Source organism: Muntiacus reevesi, chromosome 3, assembly GCF_963930625.1.
Source record: "Muntiacus reevesi chromosome 3, mMunRee1.1, whole genome shotgun sequence".
NCBI classification, from domain to species: Eukaryota; Metazoa; Chordata; class Mammalia; order Artiodactyla; family Cervidae; genus Muntiacus; species Muntiacus reevesi.
This window is the reverse complement of record NC_089251.1, coordinates 270,187,376-270,193,688: the sequence shown is the minus strand read 5'-3', so window position 1 is coordinate 270,193,688 and position 6,313 is coordinate 270,187,376. Positions and strand designations below refer to the sequence as shown.

The 6,313-nt window shown below is 40.4% G+C and overlaps 1 non-coding gene across 1 annotated transcript; it reads left to right on the top strand.

The window, feature by feature from the left end:
- The first annotated feature begins 2,210 nt into the window (after window positions 1-2,210).
- Window positions 2,211-2,317, top strand: LOC136165593 (U6 spliceosomal RNA). The gene has a single exon (XR_010662601.1). It is a non-coding gene; the product is annotated as a U6 spliceosomal RNA (small nuclear RNA).
- Window positions 2,318-6,313: the final 3,996 nt, after the last annotated feature.

Here is a 6,313-nt window from a genome sequence, read left to right as displayed (position 1 = left end):
GGTAGCTGGGTGGTGGTGGGGAGGTGAGGACCTACGGAGTTGCCAAGCTTGAGTGATAGGCTAGGTTAGCCTTTTATTTCCAAATATTTCTTTCTTTTTTATCTTTAATATATATTTCAAGGTGTATATAAAAGCACCATGGAGAACTTTACATGTTACTGCAAACACACAAACACACATGAACTTATTGCTCAGGTCAAGACGCACAGCGCTGCCGCCACCCCAGAGCTCCTGCCCTTCTGGTTCCCGGTCTCCAAGAGGAAGCTTTCAGCATTTCCCTCCAGGCCTGTTTGCTCAAGTTCGTTTTGTTTTGTTTCTGTGAAACCCTTCATCATGTTTAAAGAAGTTCCCTTCTGTACCGGTTTACTAAGAATTTTGTGTTTTGTTCTGTTTGTTTGAATTTAATGCTTTTTTTGTTGTTGTTGCAGCTTTTCATTACTGTATGACTTTTCTCCTTCACTATGTTAATATATTGAATTACATATTATTTAAAATCTTAAACCTAACCTGATTTCTGAGGTAAACCTAATTTGGTTTTACAGTATTACTCTTTTTATGTATTTCTGGATTCAGTTTGATATTCTGTTAATAGTTTTGTATCAGTGAAGTGGCCTATATTGTCCTTGTCAGGATTTGAAATCAGCGGTTATCTCATACTAGCCTTATAAAATGAGCTGACCCTCATTTTCTATTCTGAAAAAGTTTAAGTAGGACTGAATTGTTCCATTAAATTTCTGTGAGAATCTGGCCGAGAAGCCATCTGGGCTGGTAATTTTCTTTGTGGAAAGATTTTTAATTACTCCTTTGATTTTTAATTTTTAACCTTCTCAGATTTTCTGTTGATTATTTTGGTAGTTTTCCCCCTAAGAAGTTGTCCTTTTCATCTAAACTTTTTAAATTTACTAGCATAAAATTATTTATAATAAATATTAGTATCCGTTTAATGGTTGCAGTAAAGAATTATCTTACTGTATCTGTTATAGGCTAAAACTACCTTCTGTTTTTCCTCATTCAGTCTCCCTGGGAATTTAGTAGTCATTCAAAGGAACCAAATTTTGAATCTTGCTGATTCCTTTTCTTTTTATTATATATTTGTTCTCTATTGCATTGATTTCCACTCTTTATTTCCTTCCTTCTACTTTTTGGGATTTACTTTTTTGTTCTTTTGCTAACTTCTTGTAGATCACTACTTTTCAGCATTTCTCCCTTTTAAATATATGCATTTAAGGCTGAGCATTTCCCTCTAAGTACTGTTTCAGCTAGCAATATTACTCAAATTTTAATATATAGTACTTTTATAATTCACTTTAAAATGGTTTCTAATTTTCACTGGTATCTACTTTAACACTTGGATAATTTGAATGTATTATATTTCTCGATTTCTGAACACATGGAGATTTTCTAGTTGTTTTCAAATGTCTTTTATTTCTAACAACATAAGGTATGTCATCAGAGAACGCTTAACAACATAGCAATGTCATCAGAGAACAATCTCAGTGTTTCAAAGGTCTGTGATTTCAGACCTTTAACATTTGAGATCTGCACTGTGGCCCCAGTATATTATTTTTTCCCTATAGCTATTGAATGTGGTGTTCTAATATATTTACATTGGATCTTGCTGGTTAATTCCGTATTTCAAATCTTCAGGGTCATAAGTGACCTTTTGTTTGCTTGTATCAATTACACAGACAAGAGTGTATTAAAATATCCCATTTACCACTGTAGATATTTCCCCTTGTATTCTCTCAGCTTTTGCTTTATTTATTTGAGACATTGCTAGTAGATGAACATATATATATACACTGTGCTTGGTTGCTCAGTCATGTCTGACGCTTTGCAACCCTTTAGACTGTAGCCCTCCGAACTCCCCTGTCCTTGTGATTTTTTAGGCAAGAATACTGGAGTGGGTTGCCATTTCCTTCTCCAGGGGATCTTCTCGACCCAGGGATTGAACCCACATCTCCTGTGTCTCATGCGTTGCCAGCAGATTCTTCCCCTGCTGAGCCATCAGGGAAGCCTAGTATTTGGATAGAAATGTGTAATAGTTATATCTGCTTAGTGACTTACTGTTACGAAGTATTCCACTTTTATTCTGAAAGTGCTTTTTGCATGAAGGTCTAGTTTGTCTGGGATTGATATAACAACACCAGTTTTCTTTTTATTGTTTTCTAAGGCTGATCTACATACGTGGTTTTAAAAAATCATATTCTGTGCTCGCTTCGGCAGCACATATACTAAAATTGGAACGATACAGAGAAGATTAGCATGGCCCCTGCGCAAGGATGACACGCAAATTCGTGAAGCGTTCCATATTTTTAACGGACCACCAGCCCAGGTGGGATGCATGAATCAGGTGCTCTTGCCTGGTGCACTGGGAGGACCCTGAGGAGTCGGGTGGGGAGGGAGGTGGGAGGGGGGATCGGGATGGGGAATACGTGTAACTATATGGTTGATTCATGTCAATGTATGACAAAACCCACTGAAATGTTGTAAAGTGATTGGCCTCCAACTAATAAAATAATATTTAAAAAAAAAATAAAAAAAAAATAAAAAATCATATTCTGCTTTTATGTTATCAAAGCCTGATTGTTTCTTGTCGTATCATCTTGGGTGTTTCTAGCATTGTAACATGTAACTTGCTTCAAATGTAGACACTAATAAGATACTGAGATAATGTCTTACTTGGTTGAATTTAAAAAGTAATGAGCATGATTTTGAATAAGTACTGAAGTTGTTTTAGGTTTCTCTTATTTTAAACATTAAAAAATGTAGTTTTGTCAGGAAGAGACTTAAAGATTTATATTCTTGAGCAGATATTACCGGCGTGCAGTATACATATCAAAACCTGCAAGAGAAAACGAAATGAAAATAAATATGCTGTCCCTGTCTCTTCCCTGGTGGCTTAGACGGAAAAGAACCTGCCTGCAATGCAGGAGACCCTGCTTCAGTTCCTGGGTTGGGAAGACACCCTGGAAAAGGAATGGCAACCCACTCCAGTATTCTTGTCTGGAGAATTTCCTGCACAGAGGAGTCTGGTGGGCTATAGTCCATGGGGGTCACAGAATCAGACACAACTGAACGACTCACACTTTGACTTTTCATCCCTGTCTCTCTTAGTTACACATGTCCCCTTCACAGAAGCAATCACTGTGTGATTAACACAGGTAACAGTGTAATCACTGTGACCAGTTTCTTGATTAGCTTTTCACACTGTAGTCCACAGAAACCCAAATTTTGCAAATTCAGCTTGTTAGGTGGGCAAATATATACACTACTGTGGTAAACTCTAATTTGTGTCTTCATCACAAGGTAGCATTCTAGAACATGCATTTTAAATCATAATGATAACTCTCATTCAAGCTCCAGAACAGTTTTTTTTTTACTTCAAAAGTTACAAAGCAGATACTGGAAGAGGATAAACAGCTTTCTGCTTCAGTCTGATTAGCCAGTCCTTCAGTTTCGAAATCCTACTGGTTTGGGCTTTAACAGAAGTGGTCCCGTGGTTAAGATAATTGGGGAAATTCTGACAAGGATGGCTCATTTGCTAGTTATTCAAGGGGGTGGTTAGGAGGAATTTCTGTTATGGATTACAGTAAGGTGAAAGAATCTGTGTATTTTGCTTATTCTCTGTCTACATGAGCAACAAGTGCTGAGTAGGGCTAGAGGATCGGCTTCCGGGGTCATTCACTCACTCATCTGGCTGGCAAGTTGGTAGTCATTGTAAGGACACTCAGGTAACCTTATGGAAAGGCCATCCTGGGACCCAAATGTTGACCTTTCCATAAGGTTACCTGAGTGGCCTGAGTGTCCTGATAACCCAGAGGCTGGCTCCACAGTAAGCAATCCAAGGGACCAGGGTAGAAGCCACAGTGTCTTACAGTGACGTAGCCTCAGAAGTCACACGCTTCTGCAATGTTTTATTGGTCACTCATGTGTGCTTAGTCATGTTCAATTCTTTGTGACCCTGTGAACAGTAGCCCAGCAGGCTCCTTTGCTCTTGGGATTCTCCAGGCAAGAATACTGGAGTGGGTTGCCATGTCCTCTTCCAGGGGATCTTCTGACCCAGGGACCGAATTCGAGTCTCCTGCGTCTCCTGCATTGGCAGGTGGATTCTTCACCGCTGAGCCACTGGGAAGCCACTGGTCACTCAGGTCAGCTCTGTTCAGCATAGGTGAACACTGTGCTAAAGCTTGCATATCAGAATTTAAAGATTTTTAAGGATAGTCTTTGAAAGTGGCTCTGGTGCCACTCCCCATTTAAATAAGCATTGGATCAGCGATCTTACAACTGCTGTTTTTGGTAATCTCAAGGTGAATTTATTCAAAAAAGTAATGCTTTTAGGGTGCTGCATACTTTTCTATTATGCATTGCTCAGGAAAATGCCTGTTTGATTGCCAACGTTTTCACAGTGATTTATTTTTTGTTGTATTTGATGCCTGATAAGAACAACATTCACGTAATCTGGGAATATCTAAAGAATTAGCATTCTGGCTTCCTCTTAGAAATTGTAGAATACATCCTCGAGCTTTAATGTGGTGCTGAGATCTTGCCTGCCTTATCTATTGATGTTACTGCTTTAATCTAGCCATTGGATCCAGGTGTCATTCAGAACCCTCACTGTATATAGGGCGTTTTTATTCAGAAAATAATGAATTCTGACTATACTCTTCACAAAATAAGGTGGTGTGAGTGGTAAAGAACCCACCTGCCAGGGCAGGATATGTAAGATACGTAGGTTCAATCCCTGGGTTGGGAAGATCCCCTGGAGGAGGACATGGCAACCCACTCCAGCATTCTTGCCTGGAGAATCCAATGGACAGAGGAGCCTGGTGGGTTACTGTCCATAGGGTCGAAAGAGTCAGACACGACTGAAGTGACTTAGCACATACATACTCAGGCTGCTGTAATAGTGTGGAAGAGCAAGGCTGCCCCTGTAAGAGAAGAAAAAAAAATTGTCCCTGTATTCTTTGTGACAGAAATCTTCAGAGGAGTAGGTATTTGAAGATTTAAATCTCATAGGGAGAGGGCCAGGAAATTTGTGAATCAGGTATCTGTTTATTTTAAATGTATCCAAGTGAAATATCAGATAGATAGTTGGATATTCACAGAAGAGGGTTAGGATTTAAATTTGAGATTTAACATCATTCAGTTCAGTTCAGTCACTCAGTCGTGTCCGACTCTTTGCGACCCCATGAACTGCAGCACGCCAGGCCTCCCTGTCCATCGCCAACTCCTGGAGTCCACCCAAACCCATGTCCATCGAGTCAGTGATGCCATCCAACCATCCCATCCTCTGTCTTCCCCTTCTCCCCCTGCCCCCAATCCCTCCCAGCATCAGGGTCTTTTCCAATGAGTCAACTCTTTGCATGAGGTGGCCAAAGTACTGGAGTTTCAGCTTCAGCATCAGTCCTGCCAATGAACAGCCAGGGCTGATCTCCTTTAGGATGACCTGGTTGGATCTCCTTGCAGTCCAAGGGGCTCTTCAGGAGTCTTCTCCAACACCACAGTTCAAAAGCATCAATTTTTCGGCGCTCAGCTTGCTTTATAGTCCGACTCTCACATCCATACATGACCACTGGAAAAACCATAGCCTTGACTACGCGGACCTTTGTTGGCAAAATAATGTCTTCTTTTTAATAGGCTGTCTAGGTTGGCCATAACTTTCCTTCCAAGGCGCAAGCGTCTTTTAATTTCATGGCTGCAATCACCATCTGCAGTGATTTTGGAGCCCCCCAAAATAAAGTCAGCCACTGTTTCCACTGCTCCCCCATCTATTTGCCATGAAGTGATGGGACCAGATGCCATGATCTTAGTTTTCTGAATGTTGAGCTTTAAGCCAACTTTTTCACTTTCATCAAGAGGCTCTTTAGTTCTTCCTCACTTTCTGCCATAAAGGTGGTGTCATCTGCATGTCTGAGGTTATTGATGTTAAAGCCTTGGGAGTAGGTGAGAAAACGAGAGAAAGCAGTCCTGGTACAAGTCCTCAGGCACTCATGTTTTAGAAGACGCCTGAAGAGACAAAACAAACCAATAGAGGAAATCAGAGGGAGGAGGAAAGCCAGAAGAACAAGTAGAGGACAAGAGAAGACATCTACTTCAAGTAGAAGAGAGTGGTCTGCTTGGTCTAATGTTCCTGAAGAGGTTACTGTACTAAGATGAGGCAATGGAATTAGGCCACTGGGTAGTCATTAGTGACCTTGACAATTGAGTTTCAGGAGATTGTTTAGGATTAGGGTGGGTTAAAGAGTAAATTAAAGGTGAGAAAATAGAGATAGGAAATGAAGGCCACTAGATGAAGAAGTTTTGCTGTGAG